The sequence below is a fragment of the Phragmites australis genome, chromosome 6 (genome assembly GCF_958298935.1).
Source record: "Phragmites australis chromosome 6, lpPhrAust1.1, whole genome shotgun sequence".
In the NCBI taxonomy this organism is placed as follows: domain Eukaryota; kingdom Viridiplantae; phylum Streptophyta; class Magnoliopsida; order Poales; family Poaceae; genus Phragmites; species Phragmites australis.
The window spans coordinates 20,510,097-20,525,826 of record NC_084926.1 but is presented as its reverse complement, the minus strand read 5'-3'; positions in this window follow the sequence as shown (position 1 = coordinate 20,525,826).

The window sequence follows — 15,730 nt, the reverse complement described above, 5'->3', positions numbered from 1 at the left end:
AACGGTTTTGGGCTTTGGGGCATGGTGTTGGGCGCCGGGGCATTCGATGCCACCTAACAAACAAGAGTCACATATGGATGTGATTAGCAAGGCGTTGCTTACCTATGTCACTAAGTTTCTAGCAGTGATGCCAAAGCTCACTAGAACTTAGTTGAATATGGATCTTGATCCTCTATATGTTGTTAGAGGGAAAACACATATAGTGGAGTATCTTTTGTTAAATTGTTTAATAGAAGATTCACATAGGCATAGTGCTGAACCTGTATTTTCTGTTGTAGATCATGGCACCGGCCGCTAGTAACACTTCCAGTTTTAATTTGCGATCGATTCTTGAAAAAGAGAAGCTTTCTGAAACAAACTTTATTGATTGGTATAGAAATCTGAGAATTGTTCTCAAACAAGAGAAAAAGGAATATGTTCTAGAGGTCCCCTATCCTGATGAACCAGCTGATAATGCTCCTGCCGCGGATCGGAGGGCTTATGAGAAGCACACCAACGATTCACTGGATGTTAGCTGCCTCATGCTTGCCTGTATGTCCTCTGAGCTTCAGAAGCAATATGAGAACAGGGATGCCCATGATATGATTGTGGGACTCCGAGGCATGTTTGAGAACCAAGCTCGGGCCGAGAGGTACAACACCTCAAAGTCCTTGTTTGCGTGCAGGTTAACAGAAGGCAGTCCAGTCAGTCCTCATGTGATCAAAATGATTGGTTACATTGAAAGCCTGGAAAAACTTGATTTTCCCCTTAGCCCTGAGTTGGCTACGGATGTAATTCTCCAGTCGCTCCCTGCGAGCTTCGAGCCGTTCATTTTGAACTTTCATATGAACAGCATGGAGAAAAGCATGGCTGAATTGCATGGGATGCTAAAAACTGCTGAGGAAAGCATTAAGAAGAGCTCTAGTCATGTGATGATGGTTCAAAAGGATAGCAAGAAGAGAAAGCGCAAGGACAAGGCTAAAACTTCGGATGAGATCTCGAGTTCTAAGCCTAAACCTGTTGGAAAGCCCAAGGCTAGCCCTGCCGCTTCTGACACTTGCCACCACTGCCATAAGACTGGTCATTGGCGGAGGAACTGCAAATTGTACTTGGAAGAACTCAAAAAGAAGAAGGGAAGTAAGACTTCCTCTTCAGGTATAAATGTTATTGAAATTAATCTTGCTACTCGTCCTGATGATTCATGGGTATTTGATACCGGATCAATGATTCATACTTGCAAATCGTTGCAGGGACTGAAAAGGACTAGGAAGTGTGCAAGAGGCGAACTGGATGCTCGCGTCGGCAATGGTGCAAAAGTTGCTGCGTTGGCCGTTGGCGTTTACTCCTTATCGCTACCCTCAGGATTAGTTTTGGAATTAAATAATTGTTATTATATTCCTGCCTTGGGCAAAAACATTATCTCTTCTTCATGTTTGGAAGAAGACGGTTATGAATTCATAATAAAGAACAAGTGTTGTTCGATATTTTTGAATGGTATGCTCTATGGTAATTGTCCATTAGTAAATGGATTATATATATTGGATCTTGAGGATATAACTATCTATAACATTGATACAAAGAAGCCTCGGCTTAATGATTTGAATCCCACTTTTGTTTGGCATTGTCGATTAGGTCATATAAATGAGAAGCGTATGCAGAAGCTCCATAAAGATGGTCTTCTACATTCATTTGATTTCGAATCATTTGATACATGCGAGTCTTGTTTACTTGGCAAGATGACTAAGACGCCTTTCACTGGTCGAAGTGAGAGGACAAATGAATTATTGGCCCTAGTACATACAGATGTATGTGGACCGATGAGTTCTACAGCTAGAGGTGGTTTTCAGTATTTCATTACTTTCACCGATGACTTTAGTAGATATGGTTACATCTACCTAATGAGGCACAAGTCTGAATCCTTTGAAAAGTTCAAGGAGTTCCAGAATGAAGTACAAAATCATATAGGCAAGACAATTAAATTTCTGCGATCAGATCGTGGAGGTGAATATTTGAGCCATGAATTTGGTGATCATCTAAGGTAATGTGGAATCGTTCCACAATTGACTCCACCGGGTACGCCACAATGGAATGGAGTGTCCGAGCGGAGGAACCGAACTCTGCTAGACATGGTCCGGTCGATGATGAGCCAATCTGATCTTCCATTGTCCTTCTGGGGATACGCTCTAGAAACTGCTGCTTTCACGTTAAACAGGGTTCCATCTAAGGCTGTAGAGAGGACACCATATGAGATATGGACCGGGAAGCGTCCCGGATTGTCTTTCCTTAAGATATGGGGTTGTGAGGCTTATGTAAAACGTTTGTCGTCTGATAAGCTCACTCCCAAATCTGATAAATGCTTCTTTGTGGGGTATCATAGGGAAACCAAAGGATATTATTTCTATAACCGGGAAGAAGGCAAAGTGTTTGTCGCCCGGAATGGTGTCTTTCTTGAGAAAGAGTTTCTCGCGAAGAGAGTTAGTGGGAGCACGGTGCAACTCGAAGAAATTCGGGAACCACTTGAAAGTGTTTCAACTCCTATTGAACCACAACTCGGTATGCAAGATGTTGCAGAACCTGTTGTCGAGACACCAGCCCCACGTCGGTCGGAAAGGTTCAGTCGTGCACCCGAGCGGTTTATGTTCCTAACCACGGGGCAGCGCGACATATTATTGTTGGACAATGATGAACCTAAGACTTACTCGGAAGCAATGGTGGGACCAGACTCCGAAAAATGGCTTGGAGCCATGAGATCCGAGTTAGAATCCATGAGAGAAAACCAAGTTTGGAACTTGGTCGATCCACCTGATGGTGTGAAAACTATCGAGTGTAAATGGGTTTTTAAGAAAAAGATAGACGTTGATGGAAATGTTCACATCTATAAGGCACGATTGGTGGCGAAAGGTTTCAGGCAAATTCAAGGTGTTGATTATGATGAAACGTTTTCGCCCGTCGCAATGCTAAAGTCTATTCGGATTCTCCTAGCAATTGCTGCATATTTCGACTATGAGATATGGCAAATGGATGTCAAAACGGCTTTCCTTAATGGAAACCTAAGTGAGGATGTGTACATGACACAGCCTGAAGGTTTTGTCAATCCGAAAAATGCTGGGAAGATTTGCAAGCTGCAAAAGTCCATCTATGGACTAAAGCAAGCTTCTCGGAGTTGGAATCTTCGTTTTGATGAAGTGATCAAAGGGTTTGGTTTCATCAAGAATGAAGAAGAGGCTTGTGTTTACAAAAGGACTAGTGGGAGCGCACTTGTGTTTCTGGTCTTATATGTGGATGACATATTATTGATCGGAAATAATATTCCAATGCTCGATGCTGTCAAATCTTCATTGCAAAAGAGTTTTTCAATGAAAGATTTAGGAGAGGCAGCATACATATTGGGCATAAAGATCTATAGAGATAGGTCGAAAAGACTAATCGGATTAAGCCAGAGCATGTACATTGACAAGGTATTGAATCGGTTCAATATGCAAGATTCCAAGAAAGGTTTCTTGCCAATGTCACATGGCATCACTCTCAGCAAGAATCAATGTCCTAAGACATCTGATGAGCTCGAGAGGATGAGTGCGATCCCGTATGCTTCTGCTATCGGGTCCATCATGTATGCTATGTTTTGTACACGTCCAGATGTCTCCTATGCTCTAAGTGTTACGAGCAGATATCAATCGAACCCAGGTGAATGTCACTGGGCTATAGTAAAGAGTATCCTCAAGTACATGAGAAGAACTAAGGATATGTTCCTAGTCTATGGAGGTGAGGAGGAGCTCGTTGTAAATGGTTACACCGATGCTAGCTTCCAAACCGACAAGGACGACTCGAGATCGCAGTCTGGTTTTGTGTTTTGCCTTAATGGAGGTGCAGTGAGTTGGAAGAGTTCCAAGCAAGAAACGGTTGCTGATTCCACAACGGAGGCCGAGTATATCGCAGCTTCGGAAGCTGCAAAAGAGGCTGTTTGGATCAGAAAATTTGTTTCTGAGTTGGGTGTGGTCCCTAGTGCGTCCAGTCCAATGGACCTCTATTGTGACAATAGTGGTGCCATTGCACAAGCCAAGGAGCCTAGGTCGCACCAGAAGTCCAAGCACATACTTCGGCGCTATCACCTCATTCGAGAGATTATTGATAGAGGTGATGTAAAGATATGCAAGGTGCACACGGATTCGAATATTGCTGATCCGTTGACGAAGCCTCTCCCACAGCCCAAGCATGAGGCACACTTGAGCTCTATGGGTATTAGATACTTGCGGGATAGACTCTAGTGCATGTGAGAGAATGTGTTTTGTCTATGCTAATGTACTTTTGGATAATTGTTATCTGGTTCCATGAATAATTATCATTTACATTGATCAGCAAGTATGTGACTTGTTTGTGAAACTCTTTGTTTTTATGATGTTATTCTAAATAGTCCCTAATCTCATATCATTGTGTGGGACAATAATGATTTATAGATTAGCACATTTGACTTAATGATGATCATGTTTCACGGATCATAGATATGGAGATATCAATCAGTAATGTGGACACATATTAGAGAACATGATGTTGGATAGACCCACCCTGAGATACTGCTGGGATTGTTATTTTTAATGTGCCATCAGTTGTTATCTCAAATGGTGTACCTACAGAATCCTTTGACCTGAGATCATCATTGATTCCAGAATGTGTAGTAACACACTTAGGGGCTTCCAAACGCTATTCCGTAACTGGGTAGTTATAAAGGTTGCTTTCGGGTATGTTATGAAACATATCGTGGGATGTGAGTGATCAAGATGGAATTTACCCCTCCTAAATAACGGGAGAGATATCTCTGGGCCCCTCGAGGTAGTTGGATTGGAAAGTGCATGGCCATGCCAATGTGATTAAAGAGTTAATCATGGTGAATCCACTATTTGATCGAGTGAATGGTCGAGCTATCACAAGGGTGGCACGAATCTCGCCTTGAGCTTGACTGGTATCGTGTGGTAAAGGGATTGGTGCATGAGTATATCAAGGTTCAGCCGATATGATCTTTGTGTGCATTCGGGAGTCAATATGTCCTGCTAGGTACCGCTATTGACTTGCAATTCGGAAAAGGGTTTCCGGATAGCGGCCGTTTACACATGAACCTAACGGGTCACACACTTAAGGGGATGGAATATAAAACTTGTACTGACTCTAGTGCAAGTGGGAGATTGTTGGTGATATGCCCTAGAGGCGATTGAGTTTGCGGATTGGATCTGCTAATGGGCTTTAATATTGATTAAAGGACCATTAGGGTTTAGAGTCATAATGGGCTTTAATGTTGATTAAAGGCCCATTAGCGTGCTCTATATAAGAATAGGCAGGGGCCAAGGCGCATTGAGTTTTTTAAGAAACCCTAGCCGCCTCCTATTCCCGAACTCCCTTCGAAACCCTAGCCGGGCGCGCGGTGCTAGCACACCGGCGCACGGCGATTCCATCCTTGTACGTGTGGATACCGTAGAGGCGCTGCTACTATTGCAGTGCTGATCTACTCGGGACGTACTCGCGAGTACTCGGAAGGTGCTCGGGACGTGCTCGGGACGAGGTTGACGATCGACTACTTGACGCGCACGACGTTGGATTGGTCTGCTCCAACTCTTCTTCCGCTGCACTGCTCGTCAAGTGGTAACGATTCATGATCCCCTACTCGCATGGCTTCCTGGTTGAACGCGGTAGAGAAAATTTATTTTGTGCTAGCGTAGCCTACCCGCAACCCTTCAAACAGATCACAGAGTCAAAAAAGAAAGAAAACTTCCAAAGCATCTACAACTAACCAGGAAACTTACCGCATGGGCAGAGGGGTGAGCACGAGCCTCATCCTCGTGAAGCCACTGGTGATCGGTGTCCCACAGACATGTTTGGATGCTTTCGCGGAAGCCAAGTCCTTCGCTGCACTCTTCTAGCGTAGAGCCTTGACCAGCAACAGCCGGATTGCCCTCGGCCTCGTCGGGGCAATGCTGGTCGGAGCGAGTCTAGTCGGTGCTGGCATGGTTAGAGCAAGTATGGTCAGTGTGGGCATAGTCAGAGTGACACTGGTTAGAGCGAGTCTGGTTGGTGTGGACTTGGTCGGAGCGGGTCTGGTCGGTGTCGGCCTGGTCCGAGTGAGTCTAGTCAAGGTAGGGTTGGTCAACCCTCTGTTGACTAGCACTGCTCGTAGAGCCTCCACAAGTGGTAGATATCTGGTTCCGAGCAGCTTTGTCATCACCACAACCAGATTGACTGCTGATCGGAGCGGTGCTGGGTGATGGAGGAGTCAGCGAGTGCCGAAGTTGATTTCTCGAATGACTACCATGACCTTGTTGATCATCGGGGGCAGGACATCAACCTCGAGAAGACCCTGTAGCAGCATGAACCATGACATCCTCACCCAGGAGAAGGCTTGGAGGTGAAAATTCCAAGAAAATACTAAACATACCAGTCTGATCCGAGCCCCCTTCGACTAAGGGAGATCACACAATGGGAGCACCGCATGAAGGGCCATCTTTCATGGGGGCCACCACCATTAGGAATTTGTCCCACGAGTCAATGGCCTCATCATGAAGATATGAACAGTAAGGATACTTAAGATGTCACGCGATCGAAAACAAGAGCCAAGGAAATGGCAGCAGGGTTACCTGTGGAACTCTCTCAGGTGTCATCGTCGCCTCCGGTGTACTGGTATGCCAGATACGCTCTCCTCCGCAAGGGGCACAACCGGCACTTGATGAAATAATGGAGAATGTTTAATCCCGTCAGCATGGCCTCTCCAAGTTGCTTGACCCATTTGGCGAGGGTCATCAGCTTTGGAGTTGTCGTGGGGGCATTCACCTAGTTCTCGGTGGCATGTGTCAGTTTGCTTGGCACACGAAAGTTGTCCAAGGAGTCTTCTATCACGAGGTAGAACCAATCCCCCCTCCAGCCCGACCATGACAGCTTGAGTCCCATCTCAAGGTAGGAACCCATGACGCTATTGTGGAGGTGAAACCCGCAGCTTTCGGTGGCTGGCCTGATCTATAACCTGGATGTGTAGAAAAACCTAAAGAGATCAAGGCACTGCTCGACCCCAATGATATTCTCACACATGTGGGCAAAGACGCTCAACATGATAATGGAATTGGGGTTGAGGTGGAGGTGGTAGATCTCGTAGAAGGAAATGACAGTGATGAAGACTTCAAATAAGGGTAGCACGAGGCCAGCCAAGAAAAAGGAAACGAACATCATGATCTCCCCCTGACGGGGGGTCCACACGCTCTCGCTGGCACGGTACCCTAAGGACATGAGGTGAGGGAGCTGGTGGTTTTTGCGTATCTACTTCATCCTAGCCGTATTGCACTTGGATTTAGGGAAATCTGGCTCGTTGCCATGAACGGCGCCATTGCAGGTGCAAGAACAGGGACAGAGAAAAAGGGTTTTGAGCGCATAAGCTTAGAGGCTATGGGAGGTGGTGAAAGTATTCGTGGGGAACCTTTGGCTTTCTAATTTATAGGGATGGCGTGATATCCCAACCATCATGGAGTCCAGCTGGTTCAAAATTTGAAAAGCTGAGCGTGAGGAATTAAAATTCCCTCAGGTATTGCAGCAATTAACGTTCCTCTCTCCCACGATTCTCTCCCACTCACATTTTTCTCTCCCTTGTGATTTCTCTCTCTCTCTCTCTCCAGATGTTTAAACCTCCACTGGGGATGAGGTTTCCTGAGTCGACCTCAAAAACGAGCCGCATCGACAACCACTCCTTGGGTGAAATTATGTTCACACACGGGGCCCAAGTGATTCAACCAGGCCCAACCATGGCCAAATGGTGTTTAGCGACCTTAGAACCATACGGCGAACCACTCAGTCCACCCCATCTGCAATGGGGTTTGGAGGGCTATTATCGATGTAAAGAATAAGGGGTTCCCTGTCAGGAGGGCCCACACCGGTAGATGCAAGCTGGCAGTTGATATTTTAAAAACCATGGCCCCCCGCGCGACCAGGCGAGACTCTCACAACTAGTTCCCTGGTCGCAGATGGAAACCCTACGACTAGCCTTTACTAGACACGGGGCAGGTACTCACATAACCAGTCTAATCGCATTTGATTTCATCCACTCATGCGTCTTCCTTCCTTAGGCACCCTTTTGATGGGCGAAGTTATGGGCCGACGCAGAGATAGTGTGACTCGTCCTATAGCATTTAATGTTACGGGATGGCCTGGCAGGCAAGCAGACGAGCTTGCAGCGAACATTATAGTGTTTGGCGGATGGGACATGGCGTGTAGGATGACTAGGATGGGCTGGGCATGCCCACCCCCTATAATGATGACCTAGGAGTTAGTATGAACAAGGGTTCCCGATCTTCCGAAAGGTTCTGGTAACTCTCGATTTGGTGGAAACGAGACACAAGTCGATCCGGCTTCCGAACAACACGATCCGAAACCCCGCAATCGCAGCACCACGTCTCCTCTGGTTATCAACCGGCGTTGCACGGTTGACCTCGCCAAGAAGGCTAAAGTCCTTGCCTGCGAATCGAAGAACACAAGCAAGAACAAGGAAGAATGCAACCAAATTGCAGATGAATGATTAATCTCACGAGTTGGGGTCTCACAAACCGACGAAACGGCGAAACTGTTCTTGACAGAATAATCTAAGCAAAACCCACCCCTAACGAGAGCGGCGGCGGCTGATAATAAGGGTCTAAGGGTCGTCACACCCCCTGGTCACGCCCCCCTAATGGGCTCAACGATGATACACGGCCCAACGGACCAAAAACGGTGACGCAGCACCGGGACAGATTCTGGACGCTGACTTGTTTTGACGTTTTCCGTTGACTCAGAAGGAATTTGGACCTCAAACCAACTCCATTGGTTTCCTTATGAAATTATCTTTCCAACCATATGTGAATCGTCGAAAACGGAATCCGGATGCGTCCTGGGCGTCCGTTTTACTGCTCGCTGGTCCTGGAGGTCGAGACTGATTCGGACTCGAGTTGGACTGGACCTCCTGCTGTTGTTGGACGTCCTAGCTGCTCCTCCACGCCTCCAAGCCTTCCTCTATGTGTCTCCTTGTCCTCTCCATGATTCCTAAGCAATACATAATCATTAGGTAGTAATCTATTCTCAAAATTATATAAAGAGTTGCTTAGGAACAAGCTCACCTCTAAATTTAATTGTCGTGCGCGAGCTCTTGTGATTGGACCTTGAAAGTTCAATGGAGGATCATTGTATGTATCCGAGGGAGTGATGTCCTCATCAGGAGTAGCTATTTTCATCAGGTATAGGGCAGTCACCGTGGCACGATCTGCTTATATGTACACGGTACATCTCGCCTCCTATTATATAAAGGGGGAGGACCGGGCTTGTAAAGGAGGACACTCTAGATAAATTCATCCAACTCATAAGAAAATACACAGGACGTAGGGCTATTATCATAAGGGAGGCCTGAACCCAAATAAACTCTAGTATTCTTGAGTTCCTTCGACACACACACACAAACCCACCAACAACCACTGGAAATGTTGATCACACACCCATCGTCTGGCATACCCGGGATACATTGTCAAGGATTTACCCTCGACATATAGAGAAGTTAGTCTACCTTGCTAGCTCATTTCTGAATCGAGGCTAGCTGAGCTAGCTCGCAAGCCAAATGAGCATGTACCCTTCTTCTAAGTCCATCGGTCTCATCTCCCTCCCTTGTCCCTACTCCCCACGGGAAATGGCACTCCCACCCCCAGCCTCGCCTTATCTTCTCCCTCCTGATCTTTCTCCTTTCTCCTTTCCTCACTCACTCTCATCTCCATTTCTCCCCAACACGGCGCCGCCGACCAAAATGTCCCGGTGGTAGGTAGGAGGCCATTGTAAGCAAAGAGTATTTTAGGAACAAGGAAGCTTAAGGACTAAGCTACCTCCTTAGGCCTATAAATAGAGGGGTAGGGCTGCCGGGATGTGGTGAGCTAGCCACCATTTATGCTTGAGAGCTAGGGTTTTAAAGGAGATGAGATGATTGGCTTAGCTTTTGTAATAGGTTAGAGCTTTTGTGAGAGGAAATACTTTATAATCTTTCTAAAATAGGGCTGACCTCTTTTTGAAATGAAGTGAAAGTTTTCTCCTGTGTTTGAGTTCATCTCCTTCTAATCTTCTTCTATTGGCTCTGTGTTTTGTTGTAAGTTTTTCTTTTTGGTTGCGATTTTCATCTTGGTTTTTGGGCTAAAAACGTTCAGCATCTTGTGAAGTGATTCTCTTTGTTGTTAGAGGTATAAAATTCGCACACATATGTGTACAAGAGGGTATTGAATTCTCTTGCCTCTATTATATCAACTTGGAGGTTTTCTTCTCTAGGTTGCTCGTGTTGACTTAAAATTGCAAGCTTTTGTGCACTACAACATATGGGATGATTTTGAATAGAACCTATGGGTAATATATCATCCGTAGAGTCAAGTTGTCATGCAACTTCTCTTCTTAAATAATCTCTCTAGTATTTTTGTTTCTGCTGAGGTTTTAAGGTACGTTGGGTGATTAAATAAGAGAAGATCATTAGTTTCAAAAGAAATTTTTTGAGGCGTATATTTATCCTCCTCTAGTCGCTAATCTCGGTCCTACAACTATTGATCACGGAGCAAATGTTGGTGCAGGAGTCTTCATCAGAGCGTGATGATCAAGCCAATTCGCCAAATCAGTTACTGGACAATTAGTAGTATCTTCAATACCCAAGTGACGCGGGGCATATCCATAGAGAACGTCGAAAAGGGATTTGTTAAGTGTGGAGTGGAAGCATGAATTATACCAGAATTATGCCTGAGCATGCCAACGGCTCCATTTGTTGGGACAAGCATTGACGAAGCACCTCGAATATGTTTCCACACACTGATTTAGCTGTTTGGTTTGCCCATCGGTTTGCGGATGGTATGTCGAGCTCATTCGGAGCTTTGTACCTAGAACTTGAACAATTCTTGCCACAAATTGCTTGTAAAGATCCGATCACAGTCGGAAACAATGGATCAAGGAAGCCCATGATGTTTGTAGATGTTGTCAAAGAAGATCTGAGAAATTTTCAGAGTAGTGAACGAATGTGCCAATGGAATAAAATGACTGTACCTGGAGAATTTGTCGATAACTACCAAGATAGCATTGAATCTATTTGATTGTGGTAGCCCCTCGATGAAATTCAGGGATATGATGTGCCATGCCTGTGTTGGAACTGGCCATGGCTGCAATAACCCAGGTCCGCGCGCTCGATCCGGTCTTGTTTGCTGACAGACATGGCAACTCTGCACTGCTTCATGTATTTGTGATTTCATCCCTTTCCATATGAAAATTTTCTTCATACGGCGATATGTCACTAGAAAGCCTGAGTGCCCCCTTACCGCGCTATCATGCAAAGCTGAAACTATCTTCGTCTGTAATGATGTATTGTCGCCGAGCCAAATACGCTGCTTGTATCTGATAATGCCCTGGTGCGGTGTATAAGGTCCAGTGTACATAGATGAGGCAACCAACTCTATCAAAATCTTCTGAGCCACTAGATCATTAGCATATTCATCGACGGGGATGCCAAGAAAGATCGTCAGCTGTGCGGTTATCAGCACCTTCCTTGTAGATGATTCGGTAATGGAGACCCAATAGCTTTGTTAAGACCTTTTGTTGCCATGGTGTGTGCAAATGTTGTTCATTTAGATGTGATAAATTGCATTGATCCGTGTGGATAATGAATTCACTTTGCTGAAGATATGGGCGCCACTATTCCATGGCCAACAAAATGGCTAAGAGTTCTTTTTCTTATGTAGAGATAGAGAGGCCTCGGGTGCGTCGACCCAATGATTTGCTCTTGAATGCTAGTGGATGTCCATCCTGCATGAGAACCACACCCACTCCGTAGTCACTAGCCTCTGTTTTGATGTGGAAAGTTTTGCTGAAATCCGGCAAGGCAAGTACCAGGGTTTTCTTCAATAACTGAAATATTGTGTCTGCAATGGATGTCTAGACAAAAATAGTTCCTTTGTGAAGGAGATCAGTGAGGGGTCGACTGATAGAACCAAAGTGATGGACGAATTTGCGATAATACCTGGTGAGTCCTAAGAAACTTAACAACTCTTTGGTATTGTTCGGTGTAGGCCAATCTCTGGCTGCTGCTATTTTGGTCTTATCAGTGTGAACACCGCAGCACTGACAATGTGCCCCAAATAAGAAATGCTTGTCTGTGCAAATGAACATTTGGATAATTTCACTTTCCACTGATCCCTTTGGAGCAATTGAAAGACTTGAGCTAGATGTTGCAAATGATCATCCTAATTGGCACTGTAAATGATAATATCGTCGAAGAAGACCAAAACACTTTTGCGGAGGAGTGGCTGCAATGTATTGTTCATGGCACTAAGGAAGGTTGTTAGCACACCTGCTAATCCAAATGCGGTCACTTTGAATTCATAATGGCCCATGTGTGTTTGAAATGCCAATTTGAATTCTTCTACTAGACTCAGTCGGATTTGGTGGTAGCCTGCATGTAGGTCCAATTTGGAGAACCATTGAGGTCCAATTTGGAGAACCATTGAGCTCCTGTCAATTCATCGAGTAACTTGTCGATGACCAGCATTGGGTAATTACTTTTGACAGATAAAGCATTGAGCTACCTGTAATCGATGCAAAAGTACCAAGCACCATCCTTCTTGCAAACCAGCAATACTGGGGAGGAAAATTCGCTTGTGATGTATTGTATAATACCTTGCTGTAGCATAGACTGAACTTGATCCTCGATTTTTGTCTTCAGATTGGGTGGGTAGCGGTATGGATGCACTATTACTGGCCTGGCACCCAGAATCAGTGGAATTCTGTGATCACACATACGAGGTGTGGCAATCCTTGAGATTCCTCGAAGATATCTTGATATTCAGTCAATAGAGCTTGAATAAGAGCAGGATATGCACTGGACTCAATGCTCCGAATGTCTACTACCTCATTGTCAAGAAACTAAACAGAAGCCCCTTGTAACTGTGAAGATAGTCCATGTAAGGTGATCCATGAGCCCTCATATGGAATCGATAATCCCTTAAATTTCCAGTGAATCTTCATGGGACTGAAGTATTCAAGCCAATCCATCCCAATAATGAGGCCATACGATTGGAGAGGTAGAATCTTCAGTGGTGTCTGGAAAGTATAACCCTGAATGACCCAAGTCGGATTCTGAATTTCTTTAGTACAAGTGAGAATAGAGCCATTAGCCACTTGCACTCTAAGAGGAATTGGTAATCTTGTAACGCCCTTGATTTTCTTAGCAATGTTGGCACTAAGAAAGGTGTGCAAACCGCTGGAGTCCAGAAGCATCAGAATCTCAATACCCTGAATGTTGCCCAGAAATTTCATTGTATTTGGTGAATCTTTGTCAGACAACGCATCGCACGACATTGTCAAGAGGGTATTGTCAGGAACATCAGAGAAATCATTTGAGAATTCTTCACAATTGAAAAGATCGCATAATTCCAGGCGCAGCCGAAGCGGGATTGAGGATGACGCAATCCACTTGTTTGCGCAGGACGCCAATGTCGATGCGTAGGTTCTCCACCGCGGCTTTGATTTGTGGCTTCTAGGACTCGATCGCAACGGCTATCTCATCCACGTGCTTGAACTTCTCATCACTGGTTCCTTCCATGCCATCGAGATGCTTATCGACCGCCTCAAAACGCTCGCTGAAGTTCTTAAGCTCATCGATGATGAACTTGGTCTGAGCATCCATGGCGCCGTGTTGCTTCTGAAATCGGGTGAAGTGGTGGTGCTGCTCCAGTGTGGATCGTCACGAGTCTATGATACCAAGTTGTTAGCGATCGGTGGAATACAAGAGCAAGAAAGGGATCACGAGGATGGAGGGATTGGATTGAGATAGGAAGGAAGGTTGTTCTAGCAAGCAGCCGAGTCAAAGTTCGCCATCTTTCTTATCCCCTCCTCATGACAACACACGCTTATATCCAGTTCATTCTCCACGTCAGCCCACAAGCGTTACACGGCATGTGGCCCAACTCTCACAATGATGCACTGGCTAACCCCACACTTACGCACTCATCCACTCATCGCCCATGGCATGCTTGTTTGCGAGTTTTTTTTATATTTTTTATCATTAATATTTAAATAAATAGATCTTTGATGGCAATATTTATACAACTAGACGTCTACCGCCCTCTGAAAGGACTGCAGCTTGCCTTGTACAACTAGACACCTACCGCCCTCTAAAAGGGCTGCAGCTGAGGTAAGCTACAGTCCTTTCAGAGAGCGGTAAGGATGCCATGATGATAGCGTCATCCCTTGCCGCCCTTTTAGAGGGCAGTTAGGATCCACCCCGCGTCCACCGGCCATGCTGCCCATTACCGCCTACTGAGAGGGCGGGTAGCCCCCCGCTCCCGCATCCCTCCACTGCCCTCACAGTATGAAAATGTTGAAAATCAGTTAAAATAGCCATTTAAATCTAGAAAAAAAAGAAAGAAAGAAAGGGGGAGGAGAGGAGAGGGAGGCAGAGCGACGAAGTCCTACTGTTTTTGATATGCGGATTTTGGATCTCGGTTTCTGGTAATTTTTCTAGACTTATCTTTTTATTAGTAATTGAAGTACCACTAGATCTAGGGTTTAGCAACATAGCAGTAGTTACATTATGAGGCCTAGGATTTATAAAGGTAGGATATGCTCGTCTTCATCTCCGAGTCGACTTCACTGTCGCTGCCAAGTATGAGTTGGAATTCGCTATCGCCCGAGGAGTCCTGGCCCGTCCCGAGCCTCCACCCGCCTATATATGTCCCCCGTGACCCCCTCGTGTTTTCGCATCAACCAAGTCACCTAATCTTGTGCACCTCGCCGAGATTCAATCGCCACCACCGCCATTAGCGTCGCCCTCTGTCAATCTCTCCACCGTACCGTTCCAGTGTCGTCTAGCCTCACTCGAGCCCACCAACAGAACCGCCTGCCTTCTTTGAAGCTCATGCCATCATCTCCTTCGCCTCTTGACCACTGGAGTTGCTTCCCCAACGTGGTCCCTTGTGCTATCGCCGCCTCTACCATCACCAGCACCCTTCCAGTGCTTCATCGCCCGAGGTAAGCCCCAAAATGGAGTCACCGTCGTCCTTTCATCATAGTCCACCACCCGCATCGTGCCCTGAGGCTGGTGATGAGGTTCCGGCGTGCTTTGTCGATAATTGTGCGATTAGACAACAACACCCTGGATCAGTTTGAGGAACATCAAGATCGGGAGCTAGAGTTCATTGAGCAGCAGCAAGGAGAAGGCAAGTGTCCTTCATCACCTTTTACCTATGTTTTTAAATATTTTATTTTACAAATTGCATGCAGTGTCTATTAATCTGATAGGTAGTCACCTATGTTAGGGTTTGCCCTAGTTTTTCCTTTATATCCCTTGAAGCCTAGATGGTAGTTGATATGAGTCTTTGGATATAATTGCTTAGCCATGCTATCGTGATGTTGGGAAGTGTCATTTACAGGATTAGTGGACATATGCAGTGTTGATGGTAAACATGATATAGTAACATGGAACCCTAGGACTTGGGCAAGGAGTTGGTTTGACAATGGTGGTTTATGTGGCGGGCTTGTGAATACATTCCAAGAAAAGGTGTTAGATTTTATTGTTGTTTCCCTGTTGGATAGTATTTCTCGAAGTTTCACATATAAGGACCGGTTCGTAAAGCGACAACCCAAGAATTACCGTAAACCACGAGGCCGATATGGGTAAGGCTTAGCATATTGATTAAATACCTAACTTGCATTTGTTAGGGTACTAGGACCTAATTGATGGACCATGCTT